The following is a 22,365-nucleotide window of genomic DNA, read 5'->3' on the forward strand; positions in this document are numbered from 1 at the left end:
TAATGACATCAAGCAAAGGTAAGTTAACATTCACTTTGCTTAGTATATCAAAAATTTCTTTGAATGACTTATCCTGCTTGCTCTTGGCAAGTCTTCCAGGGAATGGTATTGGTGGAGTGTATGGTTTCTCGGCCTTGTGAAGATTTGGTGCTTCAAATGAGGAAGTAGCATGGCTTGGTTCCTCATTTGGTTTCTCATTGTCTCCTTGAGTAACACCTGCATTCACATGATCATATTCATTAGTAACTTCATTGCCAACTCTATTATCAATAACCTTACCACTTCTAAGTGTAGTGATTGCTTTGGCTTGCTCTTGGTTCCTTTGGAGTATCACGGGTTGGCTTGGAAACTTCCCAACCTCTCTTTGGTTCAAGGCATCTGCAATCTGCCCCAATTGTGTCTCCATTTTGGTTAGGGCGGCTGAATGTTGTTGGAGTGTGCTATTGGTGGAATGTTGGAATTGCAAGGTGTTTTGGGCTAACCGTGTCCTCAAGGGTAGTGGCAGGTTTTGGTTGGAAATTTTGGATTGGATTGTTGTTCTTCCATGAAAAGTTGGGATGATCTCTCCAACTTGGGTTATATGTGTTAGAATACATATCATTCCTTGGTCTTTGGTTGTAAGAATTCATGAGGTTCACTTGTTCTTGAACATACTCGGGGTAAGCTTCCCTAGATGGACATTGGTGAGTAGGATGGCTTGGTATGTTGCAAATGGCACACACTTCATTAGCTTTTGGCACCATGTTGAGCACGGATTCAAGCTTCCTTTCTAGGTTAGCTACCTGCAACAAAAGCTCATGATTAGAACTTGTTTCATAAACTCCAACTTTCTTACCCCTTAAATCTTTGTGTTGAGCATTAGACCCCAACATCTCATAAATGTTATACGACTCTTGAGCATTCTTTTTCTTCAATGCTCCACCTGCTGCATTATCCACAGTTGATTGACAATTTTGGGTTAGTCCATCATAGAAAATTTGCATTTGTAAGTGAAAAGGTAACCCATGGTGTGGACATTGTATCAAGAGGCCTTTAAAACGCTCCCAACACTCATTGAAAGGTTCACCATCATCTTGTTTGAAGTTGAAGATTTGTCCCCTTAATGTGGCTGTCTTTTGAGTGGAAAAGAACTTCTCCAAGAACTTCTTAGCCACGGCATCCCATGTGGTGAGGGAACCTGGTGTTAGAGTCATCAACCAACTCTTGGCCCTATCTTTCAAGGTGTAAGGAAACACTCTCATCCTCAAATTCGCTTCACTTACTCCCTGCAAAGGTAAACCACTCACAACATTGTAAAACTCTTTAATATGAGCTAAAGGGTCTTCATTAGGTAAGCCATAAAATGAAGGAAACATATGGAAATGTGAAGATTTGAGATCATAGTTTCTAGCTTCTGTGGGCAGCAAGATGCATGAAGGTGAATTTGGTATGATTGGTTGAGCAAAGTCCTCCAAAGCTCGAAGTTCATCTTCGTTGCCCGCCATCTCTTCTTCTCTTTCCCAATTAAATTGCTCAGATTCTTTACTTGTTGAACTAGGTGAATTCCCTTCCTCTTCCTCACGGATTAGGGATGAACTTGATGGCACAAAGTTGTCCAAAGTGTGGCCCTTTAATCTTTCAATTCTTTGGCCTAACTCAACAAGTTTATTTGACATATACTACCTGAAACAAAGTAACACAAGTGTGAATGAAAATCAAGAAGCAAACAACAATGAAAAGAACAAAAATAAATTTAAAAACGTTTGAAAAGACTCAAGGGATGTGGAACTAAACGCTTAGAACACTTAAACAATCCTAAAACCCAAAACAGCAACTAGAAGACTCAAAATTGCCTAAAAACCACTTTCTGGGCAGTTTTGAGCACCTACACTAATTTGGACGAAATTGGATGGAAACTTGAATCAAAACACTTATAAACACAAATCAAAACACTTTCTAACTAATTTGGACAAAACAAAGACTCAAAGGACTCAAAACAGATTCACAAGACTCAAAACAAGCTAAAAACTCTCAAAACTGCCTAAAAACACAAATTGGGCAGTTTTAACACTAAACTCAATTTTGGACGAAAATTAGGTTTGAGCTTGACTCAAAATGCTTCAAAACACAAGATAAGACAGATTCTAAGCTTAAGACTTAACAAACTATGGGGAGAAATTGTATTTGGACGAAATGCAATTAAATGGACAGATTATAACAAAAGCAGATTGTAAAGCAAGTTGATGTAAACCAATGGATAATGGAATGGCTAAGGGATTCTTTTCCATATATGAAATGTATGCAACTTAAATCAACTTCCAATTATCAATTTGACAAGTTATGAACCTTGACACTAATCAAAATAGCAAACAAGCAAACAAGCAATTACAAGGGACTGAAATCAGTCCCCGGCAACGGCGCCATTTTTGTTGATGTATAATTCCTTCCTAATGCTAGAATATATTTAGTAAAATGGCATAAGTAAGGGTGTCGAATCGACAGGGACTAATTGGACCTATGTAATTACTTGTTTTGCAAGAACTCTAAGAAATGAATCAAACTAAACAAACTAGGCAGATTTGGAAATGAATCAAACTAGTCTAAATAAACAGATTTGTTGTTGTAACTTGAAAGCATGAGAAAATGAAGTAAACACAAATAAATGAATCAACAACTAATGTAATGGGATAGTGATAGGAGCATATTTAGGCGACTTACTTAGCTTGTTTTCGTGCATTTATATTGTTAATTCATAGTTGTTTTTGGCGTTTAAGCCATTTTCGTGTGTTTTTAGGTTCATGTGGCTAAGGAAGCAAAAAGATGCATTTTGGAGCAAAATTGGACTTGGAAGGGATAACTTATACTTGGAGCAAAAGGAATGGACGAAATTGAAGAGTTGATGTCACAAGGATTCCTACTTGAAGTAGCCACACACCTTCCACATTTCAGCCACATGCACTTGTTCCTCCATCATTGCACCAACAACAACATTGCACATGCACTCCCTTTAATTAATTAACCCACATGCACCCTTTATACATTCATCATTCCAGCCACTCCACATCCCTCACCAAGAAATCATTCAACACATGCATCCATAATCATTTCTCCACACCAAAACTGTGCACATGCATTCCCCTTGTGAAATTCCATCATTCCACACCTCCATGGCAGCCACCAACCAACCTAGCTGTCATGTTTCCCCTTTAATCATTCAAACATTCACCCACATGCATTTCTAACCCACATGCACCCTAGATTCTAATCAGCCATTCACATTTAATCATTCATTCCCATCAGATTTCTAGCATATTCACATGCATTCCATCCTTTAAAACATTGCACATGCACTCCACATGCATTCATCCTAGCTGTCATGTTTCCCCTTTCATCATTCCCTCACATTCTTTAAATCAGCCAACACATGCATCCACCTTTCTCCCATCAGATTTCCAACATTGCACATGCATTCCCCTTACAATTTCAGCCATCCTAGCATTTGCACATGCAACCTAGCTGTCATGTTCCCTCTCCCATCCATCCATCTCCCTATAAAAACCATACACACTTCACACAAACATTCATACACTCTTCCATATTCCAGAAATTCGTCAAAACCTCTCCACACCCTCATTGCAGCCACCAAAACACTTTTCTCCTCCATTGCAGCCACTCCAACCACTCCCCAAACCATTCACACCATCAAACTATCCTTAGACCTTGTGCTACAACGAAGAGGAAGAGAAGAGTGCCTAAACGTTCATACAATTCAAGTTTGAGTTGTTGGAATGTTTAGGTGTTTCTTTGATTTCAATGTTTAATTTCAATACTCTTTGTTTTGTACGTATGAGGAATGGAAGAGAAGAGTGCCTAAACGTTCATACAATTCAAGTTTGAGTTGTTGGAATGTTTAGGTGTTTCTTTGATTCCAATGTTTAAATTCAACTAAACCCCCCTTGGCTAGGGGGGAATTCGAAATATATGTTTATGCTTGCATTTTGATTTGATTACTTCTAATTGCGTTTCATAAGTTGTGGATTCAATTTGTTTAACCGTTTGATTGATAACTTATTTATGTATGTTTATTGAGAATGCGCGCTTAATTTTCATGCATGAATATGACGCTAGAATATAAGTGAGTTTCACCTAATAGTTACGAACTTATATTCACAAGTAGTGGAGGTTGCTTATAAACAATCGCGTTAAACAAATTCTTGGCATAAGTTTCATGCAATCATAGTAACGAATGCCTCGTCAACACTTATAATTTTCATAGAGCGTAATGATTCTTGCTTGTACCTCTTCTATGCATTCATGTTGAGGACTTGTGGGGAATGTTTTGAATTGTCGCATGCATCATCCAATTCAATAACGTTAGGAAGATTTGAAGGTTAATTAGTGCATCACGGTTAACTTGGGGTGTTGAGTATCATAGTTTATTGAAATGCAATTGGAAATCATTTTATTATGCAAGTATAACATGTATGGAGATGAACCCCTTAGCTAGCCTTCATTCCATTCAATTCTGTCACACATTCACATTTACATTTTGCTTTTACTTACAATATGTTCTTTTAGTTTAAATTCGTCAAAACCTAACCCCCCCCCCCCCTTTACTTTCTTGTTCTTTAGTGTTTAGACTTTGTTTAGTTTATGTTTTAAAGTGTTTTGATTCAATTTATTTCCCAAAATTCGTCCAAATTCACCAAAGTGCTCAAAACTGCCCAGAAAGTGATTTTAAGGCTGTTTTGAGTGTTTTGGGTGATGTTTGAGTCTTTTGGTTTGTTTTAGTGTTTTAAAGTTTAGTTTTGCATTCTTTGAGTCTAGTATAGTGTTTTATATTGTTATTTTACGTTTGAATCAAGCCATAATCCTAAATTCGTCCAACATTGGGGTTAAGGTCAGAAACTGCCTAGTTAGTGTTTTTAGGCAGTTTTGAGTCTTTTGAACTTGTTTTGAGTCCTTTGAGTCTTTGTGAACGTTTTTAACTTTGTTTTTATGTTTTTGAGTCAAATCCAAGTGATTAACAATCCCTCCTAATCCCCGGCAACGGCGCCAAAATTTGGTGTGAGAATTATACGCTCAGACCTTCGGGGGAGACCAAAAGAACCATCATGCTGCCCAGTTCAAGAAGTAGCACAAAGGAAAATCAACGATGGGCAGAAACCAGTTCAAGAGTAAGCCTGTGGAATCACAAAGATCAAAAGCCTCAATGCAATTACCAAGGAGAAGATGGAATTTACACTCTATAACCAGATTTGCGTCTCTAAACTCTTCTCTTTGTTAATTACATTTTGCCATGTTTAGTATGTTTAAGTGTTTTTTGTGTATTTACTTATGCTTTGTGTGAATCTATGCTTAAAACATTGAGGACAATGTTTGATTTAAGTGTGGGGGGGTAACTAAGTATATTTGATGCAAATTCGTGGGATTTTATCACCCATTACTTCAAATGTTGTTCCTTGCTGTTTTAAGGTGTTTTTAAGTTGTTTTAGAGTGTTTTAGTATGTTTTGTTTTTATAACTCCGAAAATCACATAAAAATTTGAAAAACATGTTTTCAAAAGCCTAAAAAGAGTGTTTTGAGTCGTTTTTGTGTGTTTGTGTCTTAGGGTACCTTCCAACACAATGATAAGGATTTTGTTTGTAATTGCATGACTGTTAAAAAGAGTTATAAACATAGAGAAAAGTTTGATTAACTCTTGGTATATGCTTGGTTATGGTTATAATGTATGACTTCACATGCAATCATAAAAGAAAAAATTCGTTTTTGTAACATGCTTGAAGGAAGGAACTCAAACAAACGCTACAACCCTGTGAGACTCGAGCCATTACCTTCTTTGGAGAGTTATTTTCTGTGATTCTTTGTTTTCTAAAGTTGTTGCATGATCACATTATTCCTTGCTTGGTTGCTACTTAGAATGCAATTGTATCATGATAGAACTAAATGCTAGAACTTATATCCGTTTCATTCAAAGCATGACATTGAATTGCATAACATATATCAAGATGAAGTTGTGTCGTTGCCACCATAACCAAATAGCCTTACTTCCCATTTTTCGTATTTGTTGTAAGTTTTAACCCCGTTGAGCCTTGTGTAGCCTTTATTCTTTGTTAACCCACATCACCCCTTACCTAACCTAGAGTAGGACTTTCCTATACCCTTGTTCTTAAAGTATAGTGAGCATGACTTAAATAAATTCCTTTTGAGTTACATTATGCAAGAAAATGAGTGTGGGGGAGTAAAAGTTTGTTCTTACGTTTATATGTATGTTTTGAGATTCAAAAGAAAAAGAAGAAGAAAAGAAAAAAAAAAAAAAAAAAAAAGGGAGTGAAAATAAGTAAGAATGAACTCACGAGCGTTGATGGTTGAAGAAAGGGTCCAAAAAGTTGAATATGGCCCTAAGTTTTGTGTGACTTTCCCTTGGGTGTTCAAAGTTGACTTCTGCGTTCTTAAGGGAATTCTAAGTGCCTAATTCAATACTTTGCTCACTATTGCTTTAAGAATGTTTGTTTATCCTTCACCTTTCATTGTTAGCCAATACCCTAGCCCCGTTACAACCCTTTGACTTCTATCTTGAGTGTTATGTGTTTCAAAATGTGGAGTTTCGAATTGATATGAGCTTATGGTGTCACTGGTTCTCGCATCTAAGTAGTAGCATTCTATTCATGAGATCATATCTAAACATGCTTATTAACTCCAGAAATTGCTTCCTTTGAAATACATATATGTGAGTGTTCGTTTTTATGTTTACATCAATCTTCTCACATATAACTAGTTTAGGGTGTGTAGTCAGAAAATCTGAGTGAAAATTGAGTGCATATCTTGTAAGGAATTGAGCAAATTCTCTAAGGCATGTTACTACATTCAAAATATAGTTTTAAATGCTTAATTGTGAATTAGTATGTGGTGACTATGATTAAGTATGTACTTAAGAGTAAAGATAACCAAAATCTGTGGGAATAATGATTTTTAACTTGTCATCTGCATTGGAAATCCCTGAGACGATTGTTGGAAGGTGTAGGTTGTGTTTTGTTCGTTTTGTTTTGTTTTTGGTTTCTTTTGTTTTGTTTTGCTCGAGGACTAGCAAAAGCTAAGTGTGGGGGAATTTGATAGGAGCATATTTAGGCGACTTACTTAGCTTGTTTTCGTGCATTTATATTGTTAATTCATAGTTGTTTTTGGCGTTTAAGCCATTTTCGTGTGTTTTTAGGTTCATGTGGCTAAGGAAGCAAAAAGATGCATTTTGGAGCAAAATTGGACTTGGAAGGGATAACTTATACTTGGAGCAAAAGGAATGGACGAAATTGAAGAGTTGATGTCACAAGGATTCCTACTTGAAGTAGCCACACACCTTCCACATTTCAGCCACATGCACTTGTTCCTCCATCATTGCACCAACAACAACATTGCACATGCACTCCCTTTAATTAATTAACCCACATGCACCCTTTATACATTCATCATTCCAGCCACTCCACATCCCTCACCAAGAAATCATTCAACACATGCATCCATAATCATTTCTCCACACCAAAACTGTGCACATGCATTCCCCTTGTGAAATTCCATCATTCCACACCTCCATGGCAGCCACCAACCAACCTAGCTGTCATGTTTCCCCTTTAATCATTCAAACATTCACCCACATGCATTTCTAACCCACATGCACCCTAGATTCTAATCAGCCATTCACATTTAATCATTCATTCCCATCAGATTTCTAGCATATTCACATGCATTCCATCCTTTAAAACATTGCACATGCACTCCACATGCATTCATCCTAGCTGTCATGTTTCCCCTTTCATCATTCCCTCACATTCTTTAAATCAGCCAACACATGCATCCACCTTTCTCCCATCAGATTTCCAACATTGCACATGCATTCCCCTTACAATTTCAGCCATCCTAGCATTTGCACATGCAACCTAGCTGTCATGTTCCCTCTCCCATCCATCCATCTCCCTATAAAAACCATACACACTTCACACAAACATTCATACACTCTTCCATATTCCAGAAATTCGTCAAAACCTCTCCACACCCTCATTGCAGCCACCAAAACACTTTTCTCCTCCATTGCAGCCACTCCAACCACTCCCCAAACCATTCACACCATCAAACTATCCTTAGACCTTGTGCTACAACGAAGAGGAAGAGAAGAGTGCCTAAACGTTCATACAATTCAAGTTTGAGTTGTTGGAATGTTTAGGTGTTTCTTTGATTTCAATGTTTAATTTCAATACTCTTTGTTTTGTACGTATGAGGAATGGAAGAGAAGAGTGCCTAAACGTTCATACAATTCAAGTTTGAGTTGTTGGAATGTTTAGGTGTTTCTTTGATTCCAATGTTTAAATTCAACTAAACCCCCCTTGGCTAGGGGGGAATTCGAAATATATGTTTATGCTTGCATTTTGATTTGATTACTTCTAATTGCGTTTCATAAGTTGTGGATTCAATTTGTTTAACCGTTTGATTGATAACTTATTTCTGTATGTTTATTGAGAATGCGCGCTTAATTTTCATGCATGAATATGACGCTAGAATATAAGTGAGTTTCACCTAATAGTTACGAACTTATATTCACAAGTAGTGGAGGTTGCTTATAAACAATCGCGTTAAACAAATTCTTGGCATAAGTTTCATGCAATCATAGTAACGAATGCCTCGTCAACACTTATAATTTTCATAGAGCGTAATGATTCTTGCTTGTACCTCTTCTATGCATTCATGTTGAGGACTTGTGGGGAATGTTTTGAATTGTCGCATGCATCATCCAATTCAATAACGTTAGGAAGATTTGAAGGTTAATTAGTGCATCACGGTTAACTTGGGGTGTTGAGTATCATAGTTTATTGAAATGCAATTGGAAATCATTTTATTATGCAAGTATAACATGTATGGAGATGAACCCCTTAGCTAGCCTTCATTCCATTCAATTCTATCACACATTCACATTTACATTTTGCTTTTACTTACAATCTGTTCTTTTAGTTTAAATTCGTCAAAACCTAACCCCCCCCCCCTTTACTTTCTTGTTCTTTAGTGTTTAGACTTTGTTTAGTTTATGTTTTAAAGTGTTTTGATTCAATTTATTTCCCAAAATTCGTCCAAATTCACCAAAGTGCTCAAAACTGCCCAGAAAGTGATTTTAAGGCTGTTTTGAGTGTTTTGGGTGATGTTTGAGTCTTTTGGTTTGTTTTAGTGTTTTAAAGTTTAGTTTTGCATTCTTTGAGTCTAGTATAGTGTTTTATATTGTTATTTTACGTTTGAATCAAGCCATAATCCTAAATTCGTCCAACATTGGGGTTAAGGTCAGAAACTGCCTAGTTAGTGTTTTTAGGCAGTTTTGAGTCTTTTGAACTTGTTTTGAGTCCTTTGAGTCTTTGTGAACGTTTTTAACTTTGTTTTTATGTTTTTGAGTCAAATCCAAGTGATTAACAATCCCTCCTAATCCCCGGTCCAGAACGATCCCTACTTATACTTATACTACAATTGACAAAAAGAGGGTTTAATTTGTGTGCATATAATTCTCACACCAGATAGTATCAATGGAAATGAAGCTAGGGATTCGGTTTCACCATTGCTCAACTAAGTCCATGTTTGTCAAGTTAGGTTGTACTCATTCATCTACCTATTTCTTGAGTTTGTTTCACTTGGATATGATCAACCATATGATGTGTGGATTTGATCAAATGTCTCTAATCATGAACCTAATTGTGATGTGCAACTTCGGTTCATAATCAAGATTATGTAATGTACAAGAAACTTTCATAAAACTAAAGGGAATAACTCGGCAGGATGTGTGCTAAACACTCCCTTCATTCATTCACATATCTACCAAGATTATGCATGATGTGTGTTCTAATCTTGGCGACACAACTTTGTGATTAATTCAAATGATGATCAAACATTAAAATCAACACACAAAGTCACCATTAAAACAGAAAATGAAACAAGAAATAGATGGACAAAATGAGCATTCTAACTTAATTACATGGCAAACTTTGCAAGGTTACATCGAATCCCTAGAGGAGGATTAGTTACAATTCATGTTTACAAAAGATTTATCATAAAAATATAAAACATGAATGAACATAGAATTAATAAGAATAAACCCTTGAAGCAAAACTGATGTTGAAATCCTTGAAGAGTTCCTTGGTGTTGCTTCTCCAAATGTGGTGCGGATGAAGTAGATTGGTTTTGTTTGGATGGTTTCTGCCCTTAGGACAGAAATGGAGTGAAATGGAGAGAATGACAATGGACAGAAATGGAGTGAAATGGATGTGTAATGGACTGGTTGAAGAAGCAAACTTGCGGATGGTAGATGAAAATGGACAGTTTCTGTGTAAGGAAAAGAATGTAGAATGCAATGGTATGGAGGGGAAGAAAAATGAGTCAGTATGATGGACGGAAAATGGAGCCTAATAGAGTGTGTGTGATCCCCCAACATTCAGATTGGATCTAGGAGTTGTTTAACTCAGATGGCAGAGCATAAATCAGATGGAATGATGGGTTTCTGAGTGTTGTTCTCACGGCATGGACAAGGTCTGCACAGATGTGGTTTCTTTAATTAAAATGCATGTGCCCTTGCTGCCACAAGTGAGTGGAACCTGCAAAGGTCAATTGGAGCACCAGAAAATGTTTATACAAATCTGAAAATGGGAAGAACACACGGCATGGACAAAGGGATGGGTTGGATTTCTGAAATGATGGCTGCAAGGAGTTACTTGTTTAATCACAATGCATGTGAATTTCTGTAAAGATGAAGTGTAGAAATGTAATGGAGTGCACGGAATGGATGTTTGTGTTTGTTGGTGTCAAAATGGCTGAAATGAATTAAGTGATGGAAATGGGATTGTGAGGAATCTGATTTGGTGTTAGAATTGCATCAAATGATGGGATGATATGGGAACACACGGCCAAGGTTGTGACATGCATGTGAATGCATGTTTTGGTGTTGGAACCACATAATTGACTTCAATGTTTTTGCCTTGTTTAAAATCACCCAATATGGCCGAATTACATCTCTTAACACTTCACATCTTTTTTGGAATGTTTTTACTTCATTTGCCTTTCCATTGATCCAAGTTCACCCTTGGCTGCACACTAACACCAAATAATGTAAAATTCAACTAGTTCAATCTAAAACAATCACAAAAACGCCAAATAAGGAGGATATAAATGCATGCAAAGTGTGACTTATCAGGAATGCATGTGAATATGATGGAAATCTGATATGGTGATGGGAGATGCATGTGGCTGATTTATGCATGTGAATGCATGTGGCTGCAATGGATTAGGAATCCTTCAATTTCGTCCATTCCTTTTGCTCCAAACATAAGCTATCCATTCCAAGTCCAATTTTGCTCCAAAATGCTCCAAAATGCATCTTTTTGCTTCCTTAGCCATATGAACCTAAAAACACACGAAAATGGCTTAAACGACTAAAACAACTATGAATTAACAATATAAATGCACGAAAACAAGCTAAGTAAGTCGCCTAAATATGCTTCTATCACTTAGCTTGTTTTCGTGCATTTATATTGTTAATTCATAGTTGTTTTTGGCGTTTAAGCCATTTTCGTGTGTTTTTAGGTTCATGTGGCTAAGGAAGCAAAAAGATGCATTTTGGAGCAAAATTGGACTTGGAAGGGATAACTTATACTTGGAGCAAAAGGAATGGACGAAATTGAAGAGTTGATGTCACAAGGATTCCTACTTGAAGTAGCCACACACCTTCCACATTTCAGCCACATGCACTTGTTCCTCCATCATTGCACCAACAACAACATTGCACATGCACTCCCTTTAATTAATTAACCCACATGCACCCTTTATTCTTTCATCATTCCAGCCACTCCACAATCCCATTCATCAACACATGCATCCACATGCATTCACCCTTTAAACCATTAAATCCACATGCTTTCCTATTCAATTAAATCAGCCACATGCATTCATCATCATAACCTAGCTGTCATTCCACTTCATTGCACATGCATCTTCAAATAAATCAGATTTCCATCATATTCACATGCATTCCATCCTTTAAAACATTGCACATGCACTCCCTTTAATTAATTAAGCCACATGCACTCCCATCCATTTCATCATTGCAGCCAACACATGCTTTCACATGCATTTTCAGATTGTCCCCTTGCACATGCAGCCACATATTCATTGCACATGCAATTCCAACCCACATGCATCCTTTAATCATTCAAACATGCAGCAACATTCCCTCCTAGCTGTCATGTTCCCCCCATTTCAACTATAAATAAGCATCCATTGCATTCATTCTCATTCACTCCTCCATTTCAGAAATTCATCCATTGTACATACCACAACACAAACCCTTCCATTTTCAGAATGTAGACCATCACAAACTGCCCTTGGTGCCGTGGCCTTGAGGCACCACTCCCCTACAAATCCAAACACCATCCTTCCATATTCCACCACTCCTCTTCCATTCCTCCACCACTCCCCAAACCATTCACACCATCAAACTATCCCTATACCTTGTGCTACAACGAAGAGGAAGAGAAGAGTGCCTAAACGTTCATACAATTCAAGTTTGAGTTGTTGGAATGTTTAGGTGTTTCTTTGATTTCAATGTTTAATTTCAATGCTCTTTGTTTTGTACGAATGAGGAATGGAAGATAAGAGGGCCTAAACGTTCATACAATTCAAGTTTGAGTTGTTGGAATGTTTAGGTGTTTCTTTGATTCTCTTTGTTTTGTACCATGAGGAACTAAACCCCCCTTGGTTAGGGGGTGATTCGAATATATGTTTATGCTTGCATTTTGATTTGAATACTTCTAATTGCGTTTCATAAGTTGTGGATTCAATTCGTTTAACTGTTTGATTGATAACTTATTTATGTATGTTCATTGAGAGTGCACACTTAATTTTCATGCATGAATATGACGCTAGAATATAAGTGAGTTTCACCTAATCGTTATGAACTTATATTCACAAGTAGTGGAGGTTGCTTATAAACAATCGAGTTAAATGAATTCTTGGCATAAGTTTCATGCAATCCATAGTAACGAATGCCTCGTCAACACTTATAATTTTCATAGAGCGTAATGATTCTTGCTTGTATCTCTTCTATGCATTCATGTTGAGGACTTGTGGGGAATGTTTTGAATTGTTGTATGCGCTAACCCATCCAATTCAATAACGTTAGGAAGATTTGAAGGTTAATTAGTACATCACGGTTAACCCGGGGTGTTGAGTTTCATGGTTTATTGAAATGCAATTGGAAATCATTTTATTATGCAAGTATAACATGTATGGAGATGAACCCCTTAGCCATTCTATCATCCATTCATTCCATTCCATCAAATTCGTTTTACAATCTGTTTAGTTTATTAACTTGTTTTGTTATTTCAATTCTCGTCAATTTAAAACCCCCCTTTACTTTCTTGTTCTTTAGTGTTTAGAATTTGTTTAGTTTATGTTTTAAACTGTTTTGATTCATTTTATTTCCCAATTTCGTCCAAATTCACCAAAGTGCTCAAAACTGCCCAGAAAGTGATTTTAAGGCAGTTTTGAGTGTTTTGGGTGATGTTTGAGTCTTTTGGTTTGTTTTAATGTTTTAAGTGTTTAGTTTTACATTCTTTGAGTTAGTTTAGTGTTTTATATTGTGTTTTTACGTTCTTGAGTCAAGTTATTACTTAATTTCGTCCAAATTTGTGTTTGTGCTCAAATCTGCCCAGAAAGTGGTTTTTAGGCAGATTTGAGTGTGTTTGTGTTGTTTTGAGTCTTTTGGTTTGTCATAGTGTTTTAAAGTTTAGTTTTACATTCTTTGAGTCTAGTTTAGTGTTTTATATTACGTTTTTACGTTTTTGAGTCAAATCCAAGTGGTTAACAATCCCTCCTAATCCCCGGTCCAGAACGATCCCTACTTATATCTATACTACAATTGTCAAAAAGAGGGTTTAATTTGTGTGCGTATAAAATCCCGCATCACCACTCCTCTTCCATTTCCATCACTCCCCAAACCATTCACACCATCAAACTATCCTTAGACCTTGTGCTACAACAACGAGGAAGAGAAGAGTGCCTAAACGTTCATACAATTCAAGTTTGAGTTGTTGGAATGTTTAGGTGTTTCTTTGATCTCAATGTTTAAATTCAATTATCTTTGTTTTGTACGTATGAGGAATGGAAGAGAAGAGTGCCTAAACGTTCATACAATTCAAGTTTGAGTTGTTGGAATGTTTAGGTGTTTCTTTGATTTCAAAGTTATGAGGAACTAAACCCCCCCTTGGCTAGGGGGGGATTCGAAATATATGTTTATGCTTGCATTTTGATTTGATTACTTCTAATTGCGTTTCATAAGTTGTGGATTCAATTTGTTTAACCGTTTGATTGATAATTTATTTATGTATGTTTATTGAGAATGCGCGCTTAATTTTCATGCATGAATATGACGCTAGAATATAAGTGAGTTTCACCTAATAGTTACGAACTTATATTCACAAGTAGTGGAGGTTGCTTATAAACAATCGCGTTAAACGAATTCTTGGCATAAGTTTCATGCAATCATAGTAACGAATGCCCCGTCAACACTTATAATTTTCATAGAGCGTAATGATTCTTGCTTGTATCTCTATTATGCAATCATGTAGGGGACTTGTGGGGAATGTTTTGGGTTGTCGTATGCAATCATCCAATTCAATAACGTTAGGAAGATTTGAAGGTTAATTAGTGCATCACGGTTAACTTGGAGTGTTGAGAATTAATGATTTATTGAAATGCAATTGGAAATCGTTTTATTGTGCAAGTATAACATGTATGGAGATGAACCCCTTAGCTAGCCTTCATTCCATTCATTCTATCATATTCACATTTACATTTTGCTTTAATTTACAATCTGTACATTTTAGCTTAATTTCGTATAAAACTCAATCCCCCTTTACTTTAATGTCAAATTAGTTAGAAAGTATCTTAGTTTGTGTTTTTAAGAGTTTTGATTAAATTTATTTCCCAATTTCGTCCAAATTTGTGTTTGTGCTCAAATCTGCCCAGAAAGTGGTTTTTAGGCAGATTTGAGTGTGTTTGTGTTGTTTTGAGTCTTTTGGTTTGTTTTAGTGTTTTAAAGTTTAGTTTTACATTCTTTGAGTCTAGTTTAGTGTTTTATATTACGTTTTTACGTTTTTGAGTCAAATCCAAGTGATTAACAATCCCTCCTAATCCCCGGTCCAGAACGATCCCTACTTATACATATACTACAATTTGACGAAAAGAGGGTTTAATTTGTGTGCGTATAAATCCCGCATCAAATTTTGGCGCCGTTGCCGGGGATTAGCAAATTTGCTAATCTCTTGGATTGTTTGTTTCTGTTATGTATTTTAGTTTTAGTTTTAGTTTTTTATTTTTGTTTTGTTTGTTGAATTCAAATACTAGAGAAGAACAACATGGCACTTGATAATGCTTCTCTTTTGTCACAGCTCATGGAAAGGTCTCAAATGCAAAGTGTTGATATATTTGATCTTCAATCAAGGAATAACGTGTTTTCCAATACTTACAATTCAGATTGGAGTGATCATTCAAACTCTATGTGGTGGGAACCTCAACATGTTCAAGAAGAAGGATATTGGTAGCCATATGAGGAGTTCTATTCAAGACCTATACACCCACCACAACCTCATATTCAATATGCCCAACCAAATTTAAGTTCGTCAATAGATTATAATCAAAAGCTTAACGAATTAATTTGTTTGGTGCAGGGCTCACAAAATCAAGACAATGAGGCTCGACAAGAAGACAAAAGGTTGGACCACTTGGAAAAGCAAATTGGGCAGATAGCGGAGTTCGTAGGACAATTTTGCGACCAAGGCAAACTCCCTAGTTCAACCATTGTAAATCCGAAGGGAGGATTTGAAGCACCTTTGTCAGAAGCACTTATTGCTCCTACGCCATCTAATTCAAGTAAGGTTGTTCCAATTAGTTCTAACCCCATTCCAACAAATATCCCTATTCCTTGCAGGTTCATGAATTCCAAGGAAGAAGAAAGTGAAAAAGACATCTTGGAAGCCCTTCCAAAGGTGCAAAGTAGGGAATGTCGTGAATTCATCAAAGAGGACGTTCTTGAAACCAAAAAATCCAAAGAAGTTAAATTTGATGACATTGGACAAGTCATAACCATCACTTGCAATCTGGCCAAGTCCAATATCCCTGAAACTTTCAAAGGAGTGGTGTTTGTCATTGAGTTCTTATCGGACAAAACAAGTAAATTTTTTTTTCCAAATTCCATTACATTTTATACTAACTTGCTGTTTTTTATGAATCAGGCACCTACACTAGAATTCAAACCAATGCCGGTTCACTTCAAGTATCACCTTCCATTCAAGGACCAATTCCATGCCGTTTGATTTTATTTATGTAAAAAAAAAAAAAAAAAAAAAAAAAAAAAAAAAAAGAGAAAAGATACTAAACATGGAGAAAGATAGAGCCTTCACAGAGGATGTTTACGTGAAGCCCCACTACGAGGCGTCGAAGCAGAAGGCATAGAAGCGGAAGGCATAGAAGCGGAAGGCATTGAAGCGGAAGGCATCGAAGCGGAAGGCATCGGAGCGGGAGGCATCGGAGCTAGAGCATTCCAGGCCTTAATACTTGGGCAAACGCTGGATGATCCAGGAAAAAGGTGCCTCTGGAGGAAAGACGAAAACCTTTGACGGTCACTTTGAATCCGACCTTCAGACTCTTACAGCTCATCAAGCTTCCTCTTCATGCCCGTCGAATAGTTGTTTGCAAGCACGTGCAAACTTCTATTCTCGTACTTAAGCTGCTGGATCTCCTGCTTGAGACTTTCCACCTCTGCCATCAAGGATTCCACTTGACGGGAGCGGGCAAGCAGGCGTTGGCCCATGTTGGACACAGAACTCGCACACTGAACACTAAGTGCGAGGGACTCTTGAACGGCCAACTCATCGGACCGTCCTGACAGCAGCCTACTATCTTTTGGAGTGAAGAGGTTCCTAGCTACTATTGTAGCTGTTGTGGCGTCCTGCATCACGAAGTCTTCACCTGTAAGAAGACCGTTAGAAGATAAGAAAGAAGGGCGCCATACGTTACCTTGACGCGGCGCGCCCGTATCACTGCTAAGGCTCAATTCCAAGCTAAGGTTCGATGAGTTTGCCATTTTTCAAAAGTGTTCAAAGAGATGGGGTGGATGGAGTTAATTCTCAAAGGGCCGGAGTCGATTTTCAAGAATGGGAATTCTTCAGAGTGTGTTTGTTGTGGTGATCGATAGCTCTATAAGAAGCCAAGGCGACGCGTCCACCAATTCAAAAAGCCGGAATTTCCGGCGTAATTTAGGCGACGCGTTCTCGGCTTTTCAGAAGATGATAGGAGCATATTTATGCTACTTAGTTGTGTTGTTTCCTTACACTTAGTGAGTTAATTACTATGTATTTCAGTCTTTTAAAGTATTTTCGTGTGTTTTTAGGTCCTAATGGCAAAAGGAGCAAGAAAGTGCATTTTGAGGCTATTTGGAGCATTTTTGGGCATGGATTGGATAGCTTAATCATGTAGCAATGAGGATGGACGAAATTGAAGACTAGAAGAGCTAGGAAAGGCTACAAATCTGGTGGAAGAAGTTCTACTCCAATGAAGATAAGGAAGAAGCAAGAAACAAGGAACCTTATCCAACCTTATCCAACCTTATCTTATCTTATCCTAGAAACCCTATCCTATCCTATCTCTAACATTATCCTATTCTATCCTATCCAAATCAGATTGGGACCTAAACCTAGCTACTTAGGGAGAATCAATTACACATTTAAACACCTATTTCAGTTTCTAGAAGACTCATCCATACCATTGCCGCAAATCACCATTCCTTGTAGGTTTAGGAATCACAATCTTTTTCCTACTCCTATATCACATGTCCTAGGCCCTTTAGGATTAGGAAATCTGCCTTAAACACAGTTTCTAGAACACCTAATCCTATCCCTACATGTGTGCCGCACCTAGCCTTCTAGAACTCCCTAATTCCTAGCCGAAATTCCTATTCCCATTCCCATTTAATTTCTGCCTTGAGTTAACCTTTTTACAATGGGATTAGGCAATCCTTTTCCTTCACTAAGTGTGCCAAAATAGCCTATATAAACAGCCTTGCCGTGCCAAACAATCACAACCCTTCACACAACAATCACCAACCCTTCACACAACAATCACCATCCCTTCACACAACATTCATACATCCCTTCAGAAATCAACCTTTGTCGTGACCTTACAACCACCCATCCATCATTCCCCTACTTCCATACATCCATCCCTACCTCCATACACCACCATAACCCCTTGCCGCACCACCATATAGACCTAAAACCATCCAAAATCCAGAAAATCATCCACAAACTCACCATAGACCCTTGTGCCGTGACCTAGCAAGGAGGAGGGGAAGGAAGACCAAGCCTTGGGCGTTTGTACATTCAAGTTGGAGTGTTGGACGTGTCTAGGTGTAATCTATCTTTTATTTTCAATGTTTAAATCTATATTGCTTTGTTTTGTCATGAACATGAGAGGCTAAACTCGTTTTAGCCTAGGGATGCTTTGAAACCATGATTACAATTATAATATGATTTGATTAATTCCAGTTGTGATTTCATAAATTGCGAATGCAATTTACTTAACCGTTTGATGGATAACTTGTTCTTGTATGTTTATTAGGGAGGCCTACTTAATTTGCATGCTTGAATTTGGGGCTAGAATATAAGGGTGTTTCACATAATCGTCACAAACTTATATTCACAAGTAGTTAAGGTTGTTTTCACAATCATGTTAAGTAAATTCCTAGCATGCGTATCATGATGTCATAGTTACAAGTGCTTTGTCAATACTTATGGTTTCCATTGAACGTAATGATCTTTAACCGTATCTCTATTATGATGTCATGTAGGGGACTTTTTGAAGAATGCTTTGGGTTGTCGTATGATGTCATCCAATCCACTAACTTAAGGGAAATCTGAGGGTTAATTAGTGATGTCACGGTTAATCTGGGGTGTTGAGGTTCATGGTTTATCGGAAAAGCAACTGGAAATCAATTTATGTTAGAAAGTATCATGTGTGGAGAAGTATCCCTTGGCTATCCCATCATCCATTAGTTTTTCTTATTTTCGTCCAAAATCTGTTTTAAAGTTTTAAGTCACTTGTTTTCTTTTAAAATTCGTCCAAAATCAAAACCCCCTTTCTTATTTATTCCAAATCTGTCCAAAAGAGTCTTTTTGAGTCTTTAGAGTCAAAACCAAGTGTATTTTCGCCCAAATTAAGTCATAGAGTCTAAATTGAGTCTTTTTGGTTGTTTTTGGTTGTTTTGAGTCTTTAAAGTTTGTTTTGAGTCATATAAGTTAGTAAGAGTCTTGTGAGTCTATTTAAAGTGTTTTAAAACATATTTTCACATCTTTGAGTCAATTTTCATTAGATTAGCAATCCCTCCTAATCCCCGGCCTAGAACGATCCCTACTTATATCTATACTACAATTGTCGAAAAGAGGGTTTAATTTGTGTGCTTATATATTTCGCATCAGAAGACGCGTTCAACTTTGTCAAAAGATTTCTTCTTTTCAGACAACACGTGGAGGCCATCATCGCAACTACACATCTTTAGCCGACAAGCGCAAAGTTCGACGACGCTTTCTCTGCTTTTCAGAAAACGCGTGCAGCTTTGTCAAAAGGAGCCGCATCCGCACTACTACGTGTCGTTCAGAAAGCAAAGGGGCGTCGTTCAGAAATCGAAGGGGCGCCTGCTCAGAAATCGAAGAGGCGTCGTTCTGATATCGAAGAGACATTTGTCGACAAGGGTAAACGAACAGTACCACCACTTGATATTATCTCTATATATGTCGACCTTCGTCTTTTATGGCAAGGCAAACTTGAAGAAAATGCCCAACTCTCCCTCACCTCTGTGGGCGCACTCCCAGCAAAGCCTTTCGAAATATTCAATTCTTTCTTCTTCCCCAAAGATGATACCAGATGCCTGGAGTACATATGACCCAGGAGGAAACGGCGGATTGAAGTGTGCTGATTCATTCACCGCTTCTTCAAAAGCAAAGGTATCTCATATCATCAAGGTCAAAAGCAAAAGTATCTCATATCATGCTCTTTCCCTGTCTTTTTCTTTGTCCTTGTTCTTACTCGCATGGCAAAGTAAAAGAAGCAATCAGCCGACACTTGGAGTCAGTCTTCCGATCTGGAGCCAACTTCCTGGAATCTATTCCTGATTGCTTACCTAGCGTTGCTCTCGAGTAGTCATCTTCAACGGAGCAAGTAAGGCAAGTGAAAATGATACATTGAAGCATGTGGAGACAAGCAACAACTGCATATGCTGAGCTATCCTCTAACCCTCTTCAATACGAATTGGAAAGATTGAACAAAGAAACAGATAAAAGGAGGAAGCTCAAACCTAGCTCAGACCTTCGGGGGAGACCCAAAAGAATCCTGCTGCCCAGTTCAAGAGTAGCACAAAGGAAAATCAATGATGGGCGGAAACCAGTTCAAGAGTAAGCCTGTGGAATCATAAAGATCAAAACCTCAATGCAATCACCAAGGAGAAGAGGGAATTTACACTCTGATAGAAGCATATTTAGGCGACTTACTTAGCTTGTTTTCGTGCATTTATATTGTTAATTCATAGTTGTTTTAGTCGTTTAAGCCATTTTCGTGTGTTTTTAGGTTCATATGGCTAAGGAAGCAAAAAGATGCATTTTGGAGCATTTTGGAGCAAAATTGGACTTGGAATGGATAGCTTGTGTTTGGAGCAAAAGGAATGGACGAAATTGAAGGATTCCTAATCCATTGCAGCCACATGCACCCATAATCATTCACACCTTGCAGCCACATGCATTCACATGCATAAATCAGCCACATGCATCTCCCATCACCATATCAGATTTCCATCATATTCACATGCATTCCATCCTTTAAAACATTGCACATGCACTCCCTTTAATTAATTAAGCCACATGCACTCCCATCCATTTCATCATTGCAGCCAACACATGCTTTCACATGCATTTTCAGATTGTCCCCTTGCACATGCAGCCACATATTCATTGCACATGCAATTCCAACCCACATGCATCCTTTAATCATTCAAACATGCAGCCACATTCCCTCCTAGCTGTCATGTTCCCCCCATTTCACCTATAAATAAGCATCCATTGCATTCATTCTCATTCACTCTTCCATATTCCAGAAATTCGTCAAAACCTCTCCACACCCTTGCAGCAGCCACCAAAACACTTTTCTCCTCCATTGCAGCCACTCCAACCACTCCCCAAACCATTCACACCATCAAACTATCCTTAGACCTTGTGCTACAACGAAGAGGAAGATAAGAGGGCCTAAACGTTCATACAATTCAAGTTTGAGTTGTTGGAATGTTTAGGTGTTTCTTTGATTTCAATGTTTAATTTCAATACTCTTTGTTTTGTACGAATGAGGAATGGAAGAGAAGAAGGCCTAAACGTTCATACAATTCAAGTTTGAGTTGTTGGAATGTTTAGGTGTTTCTTTGATTCCAATGTTTAAATTCAACTAAACCCCCCTTGGCTAGGGGGGGATTCGAAATATATGTTTATGCTTGCATTTTGATTTGATTACTTCTAATTGCGTTTCATAAGTTGTGGATTCAATTTGTTTAACTGTTTGATTGATAACTTATTTATGTATGTTTATTGAGAGAGCACGCTTAATTTTCATGCATGAATATGACGCTAGAATATAAGTGAGTTTCACCTAATAGTTACGAACTTATATTCATAAGTAGTGGAGGTTGCTTATAAACAATCGCGTTAAACAAATTCTTGGCATAAGTTTCATGCAATCATAGTAACGAATGCCTCGTCAACACTTATAATTTTCATAGAGCGTAATGATTCTTGCTTGTACCTCTTCTATGCATTCATGTTGAGGACTTGTGGGGAATGTTTTGAATTGTCGCATGCATCATCCAATTCAATAACGTTAGGAAGATTTGAAGGTTAATTAGTGCATCACGGTTAACTTGGGGTGTTGAGTATCATAGTTTATTGAAATGCAATTGGAAATCATTTTATTATGCAAGTATAACATGTATGGAGATGAACCCCTTAGCTAGGTTCCCATCCATTCAATTCCATCAAATTCATCTTTACATTCTGTCTAGTTTATTAACTTGTTTCGTTATTTCAATTCTCGTCAATTTAAAACCCCCCTTTACTTTCTTGTTCTTTAGTGTTTAGACTTTGTTTAGTTTATGTTTTAAAGTGTTTTGATTCAATTTATTTCCCAAAATTCGTCCAAATTCACCAAAGTGCTCAAAACTGCCCAGAAAGTGATTTTAAGGCTGTTTTGAGTGTTTTGGGTGATGTTTGAGTCTTTTGGTTT

General features: G+C 37.5%; 1 non-coding gene across 1 annotated transcript; it reads left to right on the forward strand.

The window, feature by feature from the left end:
• Window positions 1-999: 999 nt before the first annotated feature.
• LOC148690531 (small nucleolar RNA R71) lies at window positions 1,000-1,110 on the forward strand. Its single transcript, XR_015957390.1, has one exon. It is a non-coding gene; the product is annotated as a small nucleolar RNA R71 (small nucleolar RNA).
• Window positions 1,111-22,365: the final 21,255 nt, after the last annotated feature.

This window comes from Pyrus communis, chromosome 15, assembly GCF_041283825.1.
Source record: "Pyrus communis isolate YQ-2024b chromosome 15, ASM4128382v1, whole genome shotgun sequence".
Lineage (NCBI taxonomy): Eukaryota > Viridiplantae > Streptophyta > Magnoliopsida > Rosales > Rosaceae > Pyrus > Pyrus communis.